Below are 19,206 nucleotides of genomic sequence, written 5' to 3'. Positions count from 1 at the left end.
CCTTTTACGCAGATGAAGTTCTTATTATGAAGACGCTTTTGTGAAGTAGACCAGAAATGTTTGCGTGCTTGGCCAATTGCTGCTCTTTAGACTGCGCAGCGTTTTTAAGAAAGAACGACTTAATACGTGTTCCATCCTTCGCCAGACGGTATAGTGGTTAGGGAAGCCAACTGCGATACCGAAGGGCTTGGGTTCGAATTCCGGAGAAGGCATGGATGTAAACTTGTCTGTTTCCTTATAGGAGGTAACGGTGGCCGCCTATTAGGTGCCCCCAGAATAAAATGGCCACCACGTCCGGCTTTCGGTGTGGCCAATGCTGAAAAAAGACAAGTGTCCACCGTTCGATTAAAAACAAATGTGTTTCATCCAACATTAATAATCGGTGATTTTTCTACAAGATATTCTACAGAGATTTGGAACATCAGAAATTAACGGTCCACAAAATATTATCATCTTGACATAATAATCCCCTTGACATTCGGACAAATAAAATGCGCGTCCGAAGAATACCATTTAATTTGGATCAACTGTGTACACTCATGTGCAAGGTTAGAACGTTTTATTTTCAAATTTACATTGCTATAGAACATTCAATAATGTAATGTACAATTGTTAAGTAATACTATAAAGTAATAATTTAGTAGTTCTATAAAATATGATACATCACAAAACATTTTGGAAAATGTAGTGGAACTAGATATGTTTTACACAGCCGAGTTGTTTCTTTTCTTATACTATGTTTTATGCATGCATCTCTTTGCAGGATGTTGCCTTTTATTATCGCAAGTATATGTTTTGGAAAATGGGCCCAATGTTTTACTTGTAACCGAGTTGGGCATTCACTTTGCGACGGTCTGCCGCGCGTCAGATAGTTTGGAAGGATAAATTACAGAGCATATCTTCAGCAATATTCAACGGAAAATTCACAATCGTAGTATTCAGATAATTTTCCATGGGTCGAACCTTTCGTATTCTGTCTTTAGAAACCATCTCATTATCCACAAAATGAAGATAATGCATTATGACTAAAAAAGGTTTAAGTGGCATATTTCGCGAAAATATGGGTGTTTCTAATACTTTTGGTTTTGACCAATACATGTCTATTTAAATTTTTAGCTGCGACATTATAATGCATAACACAAAATATGCTCTATCTTCATCATTTGAGAGTTATACTAGTCCAGGTTCATTTTCGTATTCTGTTCCACTTTCATTTGTGCTGCGTATCTATTCTTTTCTCTATCATTTAAAAAAAACATCATCGCATAAAATTTATCTGAAAACACACAGAGGTGTTGCATTTATACCCAAACTTCGTAAAACTAAGCAACTGAAACAGGAAGTTCTAGTAAATTGTTTTTAATATTCAAAATAATTTCTTCCCGATTCCATTTACCCTCTGCTACATCAGAAAATTCACTGCTTGAAATAGGTCGTGCACGTTGCGCACATCTTGTCGAACAGAGCTAGCTTCACTTGCATTTAGAGCAGCACTTGAGAATACTCAATAATATAAAAACTTTGATCACCATTTTCATTTTTATTAGCATCAATAGAATAGCGTAATAGACCTTCATATAATACATTCCAACTCGGACATATTGGGAGGAATTTCTAATTTTTGCTAAAATCAAATATGTATTATAGTGTTTGGCGTGCGAGATCACTGCTAGATTTTGCTTATAAGTACAGTTGAGAGGGGTTCGGGACCATCTTAAGCGTCTAAACAAAACTACATCATGGCACGACTGAAATTGTTAAAGAATCTAATAATAAACTGCACGGCGTTCGCCGAACACAGTTCTTGACGTCTCGGAGACATCTGAAGTCTACAATGACACATTCAATGACTGACGTCTGTCGGACATCATTGTATGTCAAAGGATTAATCAGAACTCAAGATTATATAATGTTTTGATATCATAGATGCATTTTCGATATGCATCACTTTTGGTTTTCGAAAGAGAGTAAACCCAATTTTCTCATAAAAGAAGAAAATAATCTACTAGACTATACACTGGTGTGCAAAAATTAAGGACGAGACGATTTTTTCAATATAACTTTGTACAAAAGCTTTCCAAATCAACACATTTAATACCGTAAGATCCCCAATACATAAGGACATGAGTAATGTAAGCAACACTTACTAAAAGAGAAATCAGAGGGATAAAAAGAAGCTTTATTGAAAAAGTAGCATGGAGCGCAATGCGACTGAAGGCCGAAACATCCCTGTGATGGGTGTCCTGCAAGAAACATCCGGTCTTTAATAGGGAATATGATCTCCCCTGACTGCTAGGCAGGTTTCACAGCGTCTGCCCATGCTGAGAATGAGGGTGTCAATGAGTTGTTGAGGCATAGCTGCCCATTCGTCTTGCAGCGCCAAACGAAGCTCCGGAATCGTTACTGGTGGTAAGGTACGAGCTTGCCAAGCGTCTGCCTAGAAAATCCCATACATGCTCGATGGGATTGAGATCCGGAGATCGTGCCGGCCAATCCATACGTTCAATATCCTCACTCTCTAAGAGCTGTTCGGCAGCTACTGTGCGATGACATGGTGCATTGTCGTCCATGAAAAGGAACTGCGGACCCATAGCGCCTCTAAAAAGACACACATATGGAAGAAGAATCTCGTTACAATAACGGGTCCCGTTGACTGAACCTGCGTCGAAGATGTGAAGGTCTGTACGACTACCAAGCATGATGCCTCCCCAAACGAAAACACCGCCACCTCCATACCTGTCCCTTTCAATGATGTTCGAGGGATGATTGCGGCTTCCCCGCTCTCTCCAGATAAGTATGCGATGAGAATCGCTACTCAGACTGAATCTGCTCTCATCTGTAAAGAGTACTCGTCCCCATTTATTGTCTCTCCAATTCCTGTGTTCCCGGCACCACAGAGAACACCTTCTCCGATGAGCAGGCGTTAGAGGTACACACCGTACAGGGTGTCGTGCAAACAGACCACCACCGTGCAGTCTTCTGGCCACGGTAAAACGAGATATCGGTCGTCCAGTCGCCTGTGTCGTGTGTCTAGAGATTTCTCCCGCTGTCTGCCGCCTATTTCTTCTGGCCTGTAAGGCAATATACCGGTCATCTGCGGGTGTGGTTCCTCGTGGACGACCACTACTAAACCCCCGGGTAGCTGTTCCTGTAGTTTGAAATTGTCTCCAAAGTCGTGAAACGATGCTGTGAGCAATTCCGAACTCTGCAGCCACACTTGTCACACTGCGGCCTTCCTCCAACTTCCCAATGATTCGACCTCGGGTAAAAGCATCCAGATGTCGTCTAACAGGTTGATTATTCGCCATTTTTCGCTGAGGCAGCAACTCGGTGTGATTTTAACTGCTATACGGCGTGCAATCTCTTTGCCAGAAATACTGATCTTACACCGACAACATGCTTTATACTACTCAGACACTCCCCCATTACGTCTACATGCATATCTGCGCATGTGCTACCGTACATCACCTTACTTAATCTCCTGATTGGTCTTTCTGTCCGCTCTGCCTCTTCATTCAGCTGATATGCTAATTTTTCGACTTCGTCCTTAATTTTTGCACACCAGTGTAGTCTAATATAAACATTTTAATATAAAAATCCGTGCATATTTTAAGAATTTCTTGGATAAAAAAGGGGAAAGTGTACTGTTTTTCTGCTGAGTACTAAAGAGATATTGGGCTTTCTTATTAATACTGAAATTCTTATTAATACTGAAAAATCTAAGCTTAAGTTATAGTAATTTTATAAAACGCATCGTATATATATATATATACAGGGGTTGGACAAAAATATGGAAACACCTTTAAAAAAACATGTTTCTTCGCTTAATATGGTATAGGAAACCAGTTGGCATCCAAAACAGCTTACAGTCTTCTCGGAATGAATAAATACAGTTCCTGTATGTTTGCCAAGGGAATATTATACCATTCGTCCTGCAAAACGGTGGCAAGTTCAGATAACGATGTTGGCGGTGGATAACGAGAACGCACTTTCCGTTCCAATGTAGACCACAAAGGTTCGATAATATTCAGGTCTGGTGACTGTGTTGGCCAGGGAAAATGGGACAACTCATCCTCGTGCTCAGAAAACCAGTCCTGGACAATGTGAGCTGTGTGAACAGGGGCTTTGTCGTCTTGGAAAACACCATAACCATCGGGGAACAAAGTTTGTACCATGGGATGAACTTGATCGGCCAAAATGTTCACATAAGTCTTGGCAGTCATGTGTCCTGACACAGTTATCATGGGGCTAGCAGAGAACCACGATATGGCTGCCCAAACCAACACAGAACCCCCGCCATGTTTCGCTCTTGGCAACAAGCAGTCTGTATTATAGGCTTGAGATGGCGTTCTCCAGACGTAAACTCGGCCAGAAGTGGGAAACAATGTGAAAGAAGACTCGTCAGACCATATTACTCGCTTCCACTGTTCTATAGTCCAGGCTTTATGACTTAAACACCACCTTTTCCTATTACGGGCATTAGCATCACCGATGAGTGGCTTCTCAATTGCAGCACGGCCAGCAATTCCCTGTTTATGAAGCTCCCTTCTAATTGTTTTGGTAGTCACAGGGTTCGGTAACACAACATTCATTTCAGCAGTAACTTTTGCAGCTGTGATCTTCTTATTTTTCGTCACAATTGCCCTTAATGATCGTCTGTCACGATCACTCAGGACACACTTTCGTCCGCGCTGTGATTTAGCAGATGATGTTTTTCTGCTTTTCAAATATGCGGAATAAATCTTCGATACAGTACCTCTTGAAACACTAAACACCTCGGCTACCTTGCTTACGGAAGCACCTACCATACGTGCTCCAACAATTTGCCCACGTTCGAAGTCTGTTAACTCTGACATAATGCAATGACAACCTCACATAACAGTACTCCGACAACAACTGAACTGTTTAGCACATTTACGAAGTTGTATAGGTGGCGTCAGTAGTCAAAAACGCCAGCGCCACCTACATATTTCATTAAAATCAATCTTTCTTTTCAAACATGCATTTCACAAGGTGTTTCCATATTTTTGTCCATCCACTGTATATATATATATATATATATTAAATTTACATATTATTTATGTAAATTAACTATTAATGATATTATTATATGACAGGAAATTAGAACACAGATAATTGCAATGTGGAAATGGCGGCCGGTAATTTTTTTTCATACATTCGTACGAAAAAACATTTAATGCATTAATGTATTAATTAAAGCAGAAGAAATCGATACATTTTATCAGATGAGGTACGACATCTAAGAAGTAAACTAACACAACCGTAGAAGAAATAAATCCAATTCATACACAGTCAATATATGATAAATTGAGTAAACATTGGTTAAATCTTCTCCACTCTAGCGCAGTTTTGGTATTGAGCTGTGTTTGTTAATATAGTTCAGTAGATTGTTTCTGTCTTTCTGAAGAGTTCTGTATTTGTAGCAATATATGAATATTTTACATTAGAATACTGAAATTCCTTTAACTGTGAATAAATGTTTAATTGCTGAAAGCCACTGTAGATTTCGTACGTAATCCTCGGTATTGTTCTGTTATAGGGATCAGTTTAAGAATGACCCAGAAGCATGGAACTGCGGTTGTCCCCTAAAATGTCTGAAAACATTAGCGTTTTAGGACTGTTTTGTCTCCACGTAAACTCGGTTAAATATTCTAATTGGTTACAATTGACATTTATTTCGCCATTTAGCAATGCCCCGTAAACTTTCAATGGCTTGCGTACGGTAACCAATTCCAGGATCGATAAAATTATATTTATTGTTGTATTCAATCTTGGAATATCAATCAGTGTATTGTAATATTCAAATCTGGCCTCTCGTAACTCATCAGTATGATACCCGTTCCAACAGTATAAGTATATTATAGTGCCATCAATAATATTTTGTGCTTATTTTGACATACGGTCTACTAGACCAGTGATTCTCAACCGGTGGTACGCGTACCACTGGCGGTAAAGAGAAAAATAAGTGGCACGCAAAAAGAAACAAAGTATTTTTAATTATTAAATTATTTTAATTATTAAATTATTATTTAATTATTAAATTAAAAAATTAAATGAAGGAACATCCTGTTCATGTTTTTTCTCAAACACTCGTAAATTTATGCAATCTGCGCTTTGCTCAAGGTCAATACCAACTCATAGACTTTACAAAATAATCCGTTTTTATTTTCGCAAATATTCTTTTAGCCACAGACATAACAAAATTTGTAATAAGTGATGTTTCTAAAAGAGGTAATAGAAATGGATGTTGTATTTAACAGGAAATAAAAGTAAGTTCCTACAAAAAAGTAATATCTCATTAATTCTTTTCATTGTCTCATTAATTTTCAATTAGAATAATTTTTTTTAATTCGATTTGATGTCTCTAACACCAGGTATTTTCTCTGCTTGTTGCTTTCGTGTTTCTCACTTTACTACGTGATTTGAGAATATCCTCGCTTGTTTCCGAAGAACTTGTAATATGTTATGCATTTAAATATTTGTGCAAAAATAATAAAACAAACATAGATTTTTCAAAATGGAAAGAATTGACTAAGCGGAAAAGTGATGATTATCCAGGTTGTGGACCAAGACAATCTATTGGCGCTAAGAATATTGAAAAGAAAATAATTGTTTGTAGAAAATATAATAAGTTGTTTATCATTTGGATTTAGTTTTGGTTTTATGTGATTGCGGCAAAGTCTCGAGGGCTATCTGCCCAAGGGAATGGCTGCCTTCGTGGAGGACTTTGTAAGGAAAACTGGTTCGCATACACGTTACACATGGGGAGAGCCACGAAAAGGCGCTTGCAGCCAGCTCGTTCGCGGGATTCGTACCTCAGACCGAACTACCAGTGTTAAGCGACATTATCTCTCGGCCGGGATTTACTTGGAATGTAGATGGAATCGACCCTCAACCTCAATGTGTTGTTTGCGGTGAATTATTATCCAATCAAAATACGGAACCATAGTTTCCTAGAAGCCATACTGAATCAAATTTAAAGGATAAATCTGAAGAATATTTTAAGAGGAAATTATCAGAGTTAAAAAACAGTAAATACGTAATGAAACGTTTTATTACTCCAAGCGAAAAAGCTTTGGAAGCTAGTTACCATAGTAAGCCTAGGCATTGCCAAAACCGGGTAGGCTCACACTATTGGAGAAAACCTCATATTACCAACAGCTAAAGATATAGTTTTAACATTATTCAGCGAAAAAGCGGCTAAATAACTTCATAATGCTTCATGGATATTCCTTGGATATGATATTCCTTGGAAAAAATGCATTGCCGCACGCAGTGGCGGAACTTGGGCTTTATTAACAGGAAAACATTCCGGTGTTATTTCTTAAATAAAGAAAGTCGCACCTGAAACCAAATTTAAACCCGAAACCAAAACATTCCGGTGTTATTTCTTAAATAAAGAAAGTCGCACCTGAAACCAAATTTACTCACTGGTCTATTTATCGTGAAGCTTTAATAGCCAAAATAATCCCCGAAGAACGCTTGGAATCAAGCTGGAAAAATTGTTAATTTTATTAAAAGCCGAGCTTTAAATCCAAGAATATTTACGATTTTATGCCAAAGGATGGGCAGTGAACATGAAACGCTTTTATTTATATTCCCGAAGTAAGGTGGTTATCCAGAGGAAACGTTTTCTTTTTGAACTTCGATCAGAAACTCAAATTTGAACTAAAAAATGTTTATTTAGTGAATTACAGCTGGCGGCATTTAGCATAATTAGCTGATATTTTTGGGAAGTTAAATTACTTAACTTTAGGATTGCAAGGGAAAAGTGTAATTTGCTTAGCATTAGAGATTAAATAAATGCCTTAATCTCAAGCTAATAATCAAAGAATTGGATAATAATATTTTTATTTTTGTTTACCATTTTAGAAAGTTTTCCGAAAATAATTTTAAAATAAAAGAATTAGCATCCGACATTAAAAATCTTTGTTTTTAATTGATAAATAATTTGAAAGTGTACTTTACTGAATATTATGAAAAAGAAAATTGGATTGGAAATACATTTTGTTCAAATGTACCTTACATTTTTTCTCCTGAAGAAAAAGAACAACTCTTAAAAGTATACTGTGATCGAACTCTAATTGAATATTTCAAAAATAATACACATCGTAACTTTTACCTGAACCGAAAAAGAAATTTCAAATAAAGCTATTAAATTTTTATTGCCTTTTTGCACAACTTATTTGCATGAACAAGGATTTTCTTCCATGTTAAATTTGAAAAATAAATACAGAATAAAATTAAAAGTTGATCCTAATTTAATGTTAAAAACCAAGTGAAATAATTCCAGATATAAAGAAATAAATTAAAGCATAACTTTTAATAGTTAAAATGGTAACCAATTTTTAATCCAATATTTTTTATGCATATTTAATACATATAACGAAGAGTTTGCGCAAATGACAAAATATTTTTTTAATGTTTGTATTGAGAAACTGAAAAATAATCATTGTAAAATGTAGTGGTAGCACTAAAATTTGTCAGTTTTTTGCTTAGATGGTAGGCGTTAGTCAAAAGGTTGAGAGCCGCTGGTCGTCAACCCTTCGAAGTTCACGGACCACTACATATATAATTTTATATGTGGTGGACCACTAATATGAATTAAAAAAAAGGTAAATACATTTATATAATAATAATCAGCAAACTATACGTATTTCGTTCCCATTGAAAAATTACATGAAAATTACAAATATCTTACCTTCTTGAAGTACACAGCAAGCTTCATATTTCCATATCACTGAAAAGAAACTTTACAAAAAGCAAGAACAAACCGGCAAACGCAAAGCAATATAAATAAACTGAAAGTGTTATGCCTCCAATTTTTAATTATTGTAAACATAATAATCATCACTCACTCAGCAATTGCGCCATCGATCAACAGTTAGACAAAACAAAAACGGAAACTTCCACTGATGTAGGTATAAAAAAAATGCAGATGGTTCTCATAAAAATCCATCAAGATGACTATTGACTCGGCGAAAAACTGCGTAGAATATGTTGGTAATTCAAATGGAAAGAGAATTCGAGTTCGTGCTATTATAGATAACAGCAGTATATCCATGGATGACAATTCCCACTTTCAAATGTCGCTAGATACATCTGCTAAACTAGCTAAAACGTCGCTTTTAGCTAAAAGTGGCAACGTTTTAGCTACACACTTGGGATAAAACTCGAAAAAGTCTGTACAGCCAGTCTGTTCGCGGTATTCGAGCTTCTAACCAAACTACCAGTGTTCAACGACTTTACCGCTCGGCTGTTGGTGGGCCCCGGACATTTTAAAAGAAATGGTTCGCATTCACGTTATACAGGAGAATAACCATAAATCCTCCCATACAGCCACCTTGTTCGCAAAAGATCCAAACTCGGGTCGAAATACTAGCGCTCGGTGACTTTTCCTTTCGGCAACTGGTGAGGATTTTAAAATTTATGATTTGCAAATTAGAGAAACCATTTAACGCATAAAATGGTGTTTAGAGCTTAGTTTGGAATCTTCTAAATTTGTTTCTGATGTGGTATCATTAATTTTCTCATCCCCCAAAAAACTGCTATCAATTTACTCACACTGATTGCTCAAGAAATGTAAGTTAGAGATTTTCTTTTCAAAAGTAAAATTAATAAATGCAAAGCATTTTTGAAAAAAACGTGTTAAGCGCATTACCATAAGAAAGAGTTTTAATGGTTGCTTCTGATCTAACAAAACATCTGCAGCTCATATAACTATGAAAAAGTGCCTGATTCACAAGTTTATAAGCATCTGCTTGCAATGTATATACAAAACAAAAAACGAAAAATCTGCAGTCATAATCTAAGATTTGCGGTAATTTTTTCTAATTTTTGGAAGAAGTTGAAATTAAACACAGTCTAGTTAATTCGACAAAATTAATGTTGCATAATTTTTCACATAATTTACACTGGTGTGCAAACATTAAGGACGAAGTCGAAAAATTAGCATATCAGCTGAACGAAGAGGCAGAGCGGACAGAAAGACCAATCAGGAGATTAAGTAAGATCATGTACGGTAGCACATGCGCAGATATGCAGGTAGACGTAATGGGGGAGTGTCTGAGCAGTATAAAGCATGTTGTCGGTGTAAGATCAGTATTTCTGGCAAAGAGACTGCACGCCGTATAGCAGTTAAAATCACACCGAGTTGCTGCCTCAGCGAGAAATGGCGAATAATCAATCTGTTAGACGACATCTGGATGCTTTTACTCGAGGTCGAATCATTGGGAAGTTGGAGGAAGGCCGCAGTGTGACAAGTGTGGCTGCAGAGTTCGGAATTGCTCACAGCATCATTTCACGACTTTGGAGACAATTTTAAACTACAGGAACAGCTATCCGGGGGTTTAGTAGTGGTCGTCCACGAGGAACCACACCCGCAGATGACCGGTATATTGCCTTACAGGCCAGAAGAAGCAGGCGGCAGACAGCGGGAGAAATCGCTAGACACACGACACAGGCGACTGGACGACCGATATCTCGTTTTACCGTGTCCAGAAGACTGCACGGTGGTGGTCTGTTTGCACGACACCCTGTACGGTGTGTACCTCTAACGCCTGCTCATCGGAGAAGGCGTTCTCTGTGGTGCCGGGAACACCGGAATTGGAGAGACAATGAATGGGGCCGAGTACTCTTTACAGATGAGAGCAGATTCAGTCTGAGTATAGATTCTCATCGCATACTCATCTGGAGAGAGCGGGGAAGTCGCATTCATCCCTCGAACATCATTGAAAGGGCAGGTATGGAGGTGGCGGTGTTCTCGTTTGGGGAGGCATCATGATTGGTAGTCGTACAGACCTTCACATCTTCGACGCAGGTTCAGTCAACGGACCCGTTATTGTAACGAGATTCTTCTTCCATATGTGCGTCTTTTTAGAGGCACTATGGGTCCGCAGTTCCTTTTCATGGACGACAATGCACCATGTCATCGCACAGTAGCTTCCGAACGGCTCTTAGAGAGTGAGGATATTGAACGTATGGATTGGCCGGCACGATCTCCGGATCTCAATCCCATCGAGCATATATGCGATTTTCTAGACAGACGCTTGGCAGCTCGTACCTTACCACCAGTAACGATTCCGGAGCTTTGATTGGCGCTGCAAGACGAATGGGCAGCAATGTCTCAACAACTCATTGACACCCTCATTCTCAGCATGGGCAGACGCTGTGAAACCTGCCTAGCAGTCAGGGGAGATCATATCCTCTATTGAAGACCGGATGTTTCTTGCTGGAGTTATATTGAAAAAACCGTCTCGTCCTTAATTTTTGCACACCAGTGTAATTTTATTAATTCCAAATTTGATTGACTGAAATTAATAAAATAGAATGAAAATTTGTCAGGTGAACATGCCTTATTTGTGCATGGGAGTTGTCTGCTATTTATAATACTGAAATAGTAGCATTATTTTCATGCAATAATTGTAAAACCTTATGAAATGGATTAAGACAAATTACATATTTAAATTCCATTTATATCGATTTTTCGGACTCTTGACAGTATGAGTATTAAAAGCAAAAATTTTATTTCAAAACCTCAATATTATAATATAAGAAAAATCATTTAAACAGAAATGGATTCTTAAACATGTACAGTAGATAAAGCTTTCACTACCTCAAATAAAAAAAGAAATCAAATTAAAAAATACCAAAAAAATCTGAATTATACTATATTTTATAAAATTATTAATACAAAAATAAGTTAAAAGTCAGTATTATATTTAATTTGCCAAAGTGAAATAATGAATTTGCCGAAATAACAAAAATACAATTTAAAATAATTATTATTAAAAAACAAACAAAAATAATATGAGTTCGAAAAGCACGAGTCAAACTAAAGCCGCACAAAAATGAATTCATAATCGCCTCAAACACACGAAACTAAAGACAAATGGAAGCCTCATATTTTTTCTGTTCGATTTTTGATGGAACGGTCATTTGCGTTGGCAATTTTGCTATTTTTATGCCAAATAATTATTTTTCTTGGCCAAAATGAATCTGATAGTTTATTTTGATTACATTTTGTTTAAATTTTAATAATAATTATTATTGAATTAATGAAGATTGTAATGCATAGTATTGGTTTTGAATTTTTAACTTGATATTTTTAAGTTTTATATATACATATATATGCATGTGTGTAAAGAGAGATAGAGAAGCAGAAAGAATAAATTAAAACTATGCAAATCTATGTTACGTAAAGTTAAAAAAATCTTCTTTATTTAATCAGCGTTATTAAGTTTTATTAAAATATTTTTTTAGAATTCATAAGTAAAATATTTTCGTACCATGTTATGTATTTGTCTATGATTTGTAAAACCACAGCTTTCCTTTTAAGTTTATGGAAATTATTAATATATTATAAGCTCTAAATAAAGTTGAGGAGCATTTCATTAAACACATATAGATTTATTACAAATTTACTAAATGCACATTTATTTATTATTTCTCTTCCAACATAACATGTTTCAGTCAGCGAAAATCAAAAATAAGGACTGTGCAGCTGACTTAAGTTTCGAGTAATTGTTACTATCTACTCAATGTTCATTACGTAAAAAAGCTTCAACCCATGGAAAAGTGGAAAAGTATTGACCTTATCTTGTCTCTTAGTGGTAACTTAATACTGTTTGATTATCTTTCGAAGAAGATGACTAGACTAACCTTTAGGCTGTCGTGAAACGTTCACTACCCTTAATTTGATTTCCGTACGTTGCTCCTCTGAGACTTCTGACTCCTCTGGGATTTACTGCTTTTGTCATCAGATCTAGTGAACGGCTTTCAACAAAACAGTTGTTTTCCATATTTTGATTAAGTTTTCTCGCCTGTAAGTAAACAAGCAGTATCATTTCGTAAGTACTGGCATGCATGATGTCTAAGATCAATATGCAAAGGCCTATGAGGGAACCAAAGTGCATCTGCTATTTATTGGAAATAAAATATACTCGCCCAAGGAAAAGAACATATTTTTATGTTTGCGGCTTAAAACGTGGATATGCGAAACTGGACATTGGATCATCGACATAAAAGAATACAAAATGGTAGAATCAATGTAAAATTATGCGTAAATGTGTAATTATGTATAAATGTAAAATTATTAAGTAACGACGCTTTTATTCAAAAAATAATCGAAAACTGATTTTGGTACTTTTCCGTTTCGCCGGCGCAAAACTCGCCAAGCAGACGTTATTGGCGACAACACACAGTATACACATAAAATATGTTAACAAATGTTAGTTCTACGAAATTTTTATTTTAAAGACATGAACATTTTAATATCGCTTAAAATTTCGCAAAAAGACAGTAAATTTGTAAAAGGTTATTAAGAATTTACTGGGCTTTCATGGTACAACATCCTGATTCGCAGATTTTTATCACGTGACCCCAAGTGATCTCATCTCAAGTAAAAAGATACAAAAGCTACAAAAATCTAATTCTCTCAGTAATTGTCTACACTAATTTCAAGTTAAATCTTAATTACAAATTTAAATGCAAGAATTATTTCAATTCGTAAGAACAGCTTATTCAGAAATTATGTAAAACCGCAGTGCTTTATTACGATAATGCATTCTCATTAGAATTGATGAATTCAACCCTTTGCCTCTTCTATATTTTCGCCTTCGGGTGAGTGATGTGATTGCATCCCAATCGACGTAATTACCTCGAATGGCCTTAGGGTATAAAGTTGAACTATCTGGGTAAAACTTTTAAGTTATTGTACGTCAGTGTTGAAAAAAGCAATCAATCTAATAAGAAATGACTGTGACTTGTTTTGAAAATGAAGCGTAAAAGATTACAATCGAGGATATTTCGTTTGGCATTGGTTGTACCATTTTTGGCGACTTTATCGCTTGCGCCGTCACAATGGAAAAGTACCCTGATTTTAAATAAACTTTTCAACAATGGCCATAACTTCAAAAGCAGAAAGATCTCTAAGAAGGTAAAATGCGGGAAAAAAAAAAAAAAAAAAAAAAAAAAGAAGAGGACCGAGGGGGGGAGGACAGACCTATATCTCCCGTTCTACTGGGCCGATTGACGAAATTCAATTCAATTTGCGTGTTGCATGTCTCGAAAGCGCGACTTATGTATATTAGAATTATATATAGCATTGCTCTAAGATAGGAATTTTGATGCAAAATCAGACTTTTTCTGAAATGACATACCAATTTGTTTCCATATTTCGATTCTACGACTCAAATTATACCTAAATATTAAATGTTGTAAAATTTGGTGCTAAATTTACGGTGAAATTCAAAAATTTTTCATGGCGTATTTTTTTATTTTTTTAAATATGTAAATTCACTTAGGACATTTTGAACAAAGTACTCTAATCTTTTGCAGGTATGTTTAGAAATACATCTACTCAAAGACTGATAGTAAAACTTTTACAGGTTATAATTCGAATTTTTTTTCGAAAATTAACAAAAATTATTTAAAAATATAAAATTTAAAAATAAAGCATAGAACATGGACAAATTTTATTTGGAATAAACCTAAATTTCGAATATGGAAAAAGGAATCAAGTAAGTTTAATAAAAAAAAGCTATGTTAATAAATATATATGGAATTTAATTAACACTGGATATATGAGAAGCTAATTTTTTAAAAACTTCTCGTGCGATTTTTTACAAAACTTTTGACAGTTTGACCGAAAAATCTTAGAATAATGTTATATATATATATCTAATATATATCCTAAGTTGCGCTTTCGAGACATGAAAAACGCAAATTGAATTTCGTTAATCGGCCCACTAGTCCTTTTTCTTTGAACGCAGTGTACAATTCAAAGTTATTCTGAAAAATATAGGAAAATGTTCCAAAAAGTCTTAAAATCAAAACGCACGAAAATTACTTCATTAAACTCTCATTATCAGTAAATAAATATATTTCAAGATATCAAAATTTATAAAATTGTATACGTAAGTAGGGATATGATTTTTCAATGGCGGGTCATCATAGACTTTGGCTGCTGCTAAGGCGGGTGGTCACTTTATTATAGAGGCAACTAATAGGTGGGCCATCTTTACCTCCAACGACGAAATGGACAATCACAACCATACATTCTCTGGGATTCGAGCCGGGCCCTTGGGTCTCGCAGTTGGCTAGCCTAACTCTATACCGTCTGGGCGGCGTCAGTAGTGATATAAAAATCAGCCTTTGTTGTGGACAACGGCTGTATAGGGACCAATTGCCATAGGTCTTCGGCCTGAATTCAAATCCTTAAAAATACGTTGATTTTTTATACCTGCTTATTTATAGTACTGTTGTACTTGAAAAAAAAAAGTCGAACCGAAGGTCTTTCTAACAGGCTGATAGTAGGTAAAGAGGGTTACAAAACCTTGGGGGGGGGAAGTTTTCGGTTTTCTAATAAAGAAGAGCGGTCTAAATTAAGAGCGGTATCTTTTATTTTTTTAAGTATTAGGATTTTTAGTAATAGAAATAGTGACTGGAAGTTTTCCTACAGAGAAAATTGGAAAACTCAGATTTTAGAGACTACATATGCACGTGTGTGTGTTTATATATGTATGCATTTACGTGTGTATTTATGTATATATATATATATATATATATAATTATAGAGGCAACTTATATGTAGATATAGATATAAATATATCTATATATCTATATCTATCTATCTATATATAATTATCTAAGGATTCCTATCGTACGTATACATGGAAGTCCCATTTGCCAAAGTATCAAAACTTGTTTTTGTCATAATTTAACAAAATTTTTGTTACAAAGCAAAATTTTAGCAAGTGACGTTTACTAAATTCTCTCCAGCTTAAGGCTATTGCAAAATGTTCAAAAAGTTGAAAAATATTAAGGATCAAAATTTATCCAAGCAAATATGGAACTTACTCCTTACTTTCCAAGTTATTCATAAAACCGTAAAATGCGTCTTCATCAAAGAAAGATCATCAAGCAAAAAAAAAAAAAAAAAAAAACTCCTACCTGAGCTGTTTCTTATTTTATGATCCTCCTCTTCATTTCGAATCTACTTCTGAAGCTAAAATAACGCAAAGGCATACACTTTTAAAGACGCATATTAAAATATAAACTTTTAGAAGCTCATTAAAATTAAAAGACGTGTTTTCTGTTTCGGGGCTTTAAAAGTCCGGGTATGCAAACTACAAAAAAGAATAACCTTAATAGATATATTCTGATGGCTAAAGCAAAATAATATTCGCCCAATTAATTATTAAAAATTAAATAGCCTTCTTTGTAGGTCTTATTACTTAAGAACTGTAAGGTTATTTCCGAAGAAATAAGATAAAAGTTACTCATCAAAGATGAAAGATTAAAATTAGAGGCGACTTTTAATGTATTCTGCTTACATAACTTAGCTTATTATATGCAAAAACATATTTTTAATACGACGCTTTGGAATTTGAATTTTTAATAACCTATTGATTTTTCAATCAAATATTTATATGCTAATTTTCATCTTATGCACCTTTTTTTTACGTGTAACTAATTTGATTTTAATGAGATCGCTGTTCATGCGTCTTGAGAATTAATACCACAGGAGTATATTGTGTTGGATAAACTACGGGAATGATTCAATATATAAACACTTTGTGTAAATGGAAATGAATGTATTTTCTTCCAGTTACCTAATTGCTTATCTTACTTCATTCATTATAATATTATAATGCCAATTAATTACTTAAGGGTATCCACATAGCTGATATAACTAATTAATTATAATGTTTACCTATAATTTCAGTAAAGTATACGTTATAATTGAGAAAGTGCTCAACTGAGAATTACTCATATCTCAACCATTTCCTCTTCACATATACTTAGAAAACACATATACTTCACATATACTTGTCTTATGCATCCAATTTATTACAAATTGGAAAACCGAAACACATATTCAGATACAAAATTTTCTAAATATACTCTATCCGCATAACTTTTGTATAAATTGGTGGAAATTTTAATGTGCGGTCAAAATATTTTACGCCCATGTCGTAATACCTGCTCATTGATACTGATTTGTGTGTATCTGTGGCATTTATTCTGAAATTAAGAGCCATATATAATCTAACTTTTAAAGAGCGACTGGGGATTAGGGGGTCCAATCGTCAAATCTTGGTGGTGACAAATTATTGCCCTCCATCTTTTAGTTCGGGGGCTACTGTAGAGTCTTTAGGTACAATCAATAGTTATCACTTAAAATTACTCAGAATATTAAACAGAAAACAATGTAAAAATCGAAGCTCACACGGAAACCTAACTCTGAAACGTCGTTGTTGTTACCAATCTTACTTGTCTGACAGAGATCAGCACAAGCCCACGACATTCATGGTGGCAACGAGACATATGCGCATGTCGTTGAGAAGCGCCGAGCCTTGAATGCCATATAGGTGACAGCCCGACTTTTAGCTCAGTTCCCTCCCCAATTTTGAGAGATAGCACTCCGGGGGTCGGAAGGTGTCTCAGCCATCTTTCCTTACCATGAACCTCTCGAGAGGACTTTCGGCTCGCCGCATATTTAGAATGCCTCTATGCCAAGCAGCATTAACAAACATTCATGCGCTCTTCGGATTCGAACTCGGACCCTTCGGTACGGCAGTTAGAAACAGCAACCACTATCACAATTGGGCAGCTACTCTTAGTCTATTAACACGTTTGCTTCCAACCACGAGTTATCTCGCAGGTCGAAGTTTGTGTTCTACGAGTTATTTCGTGGAACGTTTTGGGGTACTTTTCCGTTTTGCCGGCGTAGGCGATAAAGTCGCCAATAATGGTACAACTGATGCCAAACGGTATATCCTCGCTGGTAACCTTTTACGCCTCATTTTTAAAACAAGTCACAGCTATTTCTTACCAGATTGATTATTTCTTCCAATAATAGCATACAATTACATATAATTTTTACCAGATAGTTCAATTTTACCGTTCAACCATTCGCAGTAATTAAGTCAATTAGGATGCAATCACGTTGCTCACTCGAATGCGAAAATATCGAAAAGGCAAAGTCAAGGGTTAAATTCATCAATTCTAATGAGAATGCACTAGCGAGGTAAAGCACTGCAGTTTTACATAATTTCTGAGTAAGCTATTCTTACGAATTGAAATAATTCTTTCATTTAAACTTATATTCCAAATTAAGATTTAACTGGAAATCAATGAAGATAATTACTGACAGAATTAGATTTTTGTAGCGTAGTTTACGTGAGATGAGATCACTTGGGGTCACGTGATATGAATCGGCGAATCAGGATGTTGAACCATAAAAGCATAGTAAATTCTCAAATTAAGGTCTTTTTACAAATTTATTGTCTTTATTTATTGGCTTTATATAAAATTTTAAACGTTGTTAAAATGTTTATGCCTTCAAGATAAAAAATTCTTAAGAGCTAACATTTGTTACAATTTTTTACGTATATACTGTATGTTGTCGATAATAAAAACAGCTTGGCGAGATTTGCGCCGGCGAAACTGAAACGTACCCGGTTTTGTTTTACCTACGTAACATACGATTGTAGTATCTTCATGTTCCTTGAAAGTATATGTCTTTGGAGCTTAGAAAAAAAAAAAAAAAAAAAAAAAAACAATTAAAAAAAAAATCTGAAATGTTTCAGATTTTAAATTACGTCCAAAGGGGCGTTTTTTTAACGTTTTGAGTGTTACCTTTATTTATTAAATATCATGTTCTTTGCACTTAAACCATAAAATTCAGTTCAAGAGCAATATCGCAAAATAATGTTAAATTAAGCATATCTTTAGAATTTCCGATATACACAGTCTCGCGAGCTGGAGATAAAAGTATTTTTTTTTTTCTATATAGCGTTGCCATTTATCGCTTTTAAAGCATTGAGTTTGTAAATCAAAAATTCGTTAAAGTTTTACAAAATATAAAATCTATAATAAAACAAATTCCAAATTTGGGATTTCAGATGCCCATATTCGCAGTAGGATTTCGTCATTCAAAATTCGATGGCTCTATGTACCATTGTTTTATCACAATGCGAGAAATAGACAATCATTTATGCAGATTTTTCATTATTTAATTTCTTCAAATATAATGCAGGACTCTAACATTTTGTGGCAACAGTTTGAAAAGTGAACCGACGTTTATGAGTCCGACGCAAAATCGCAAAACGAAAACAATAGTCCTTCAGGGACAAAGCCCCTTTGGACTAAAAACAAGAATTTGGCGCAATGCAGGAGATT

The sequence above is a fragment of the Stegodyphus dumicola genome, chromosome 2 (assembly GCF_044657685.1).
Source record: "Stegodyphus dumicola isolate Sdum_Otavi_A_Nest chromosome 2, ASM4465768v1".
Lineage (NCBI taxonomy): Eukaryota > Metazoa > Arthropoda > Arachnida > Araneae > Eresidae > Stegodyphus > Stegodyphus dumicola.
Note: the sequence above shows the minus strand (reverse complement) of the source record.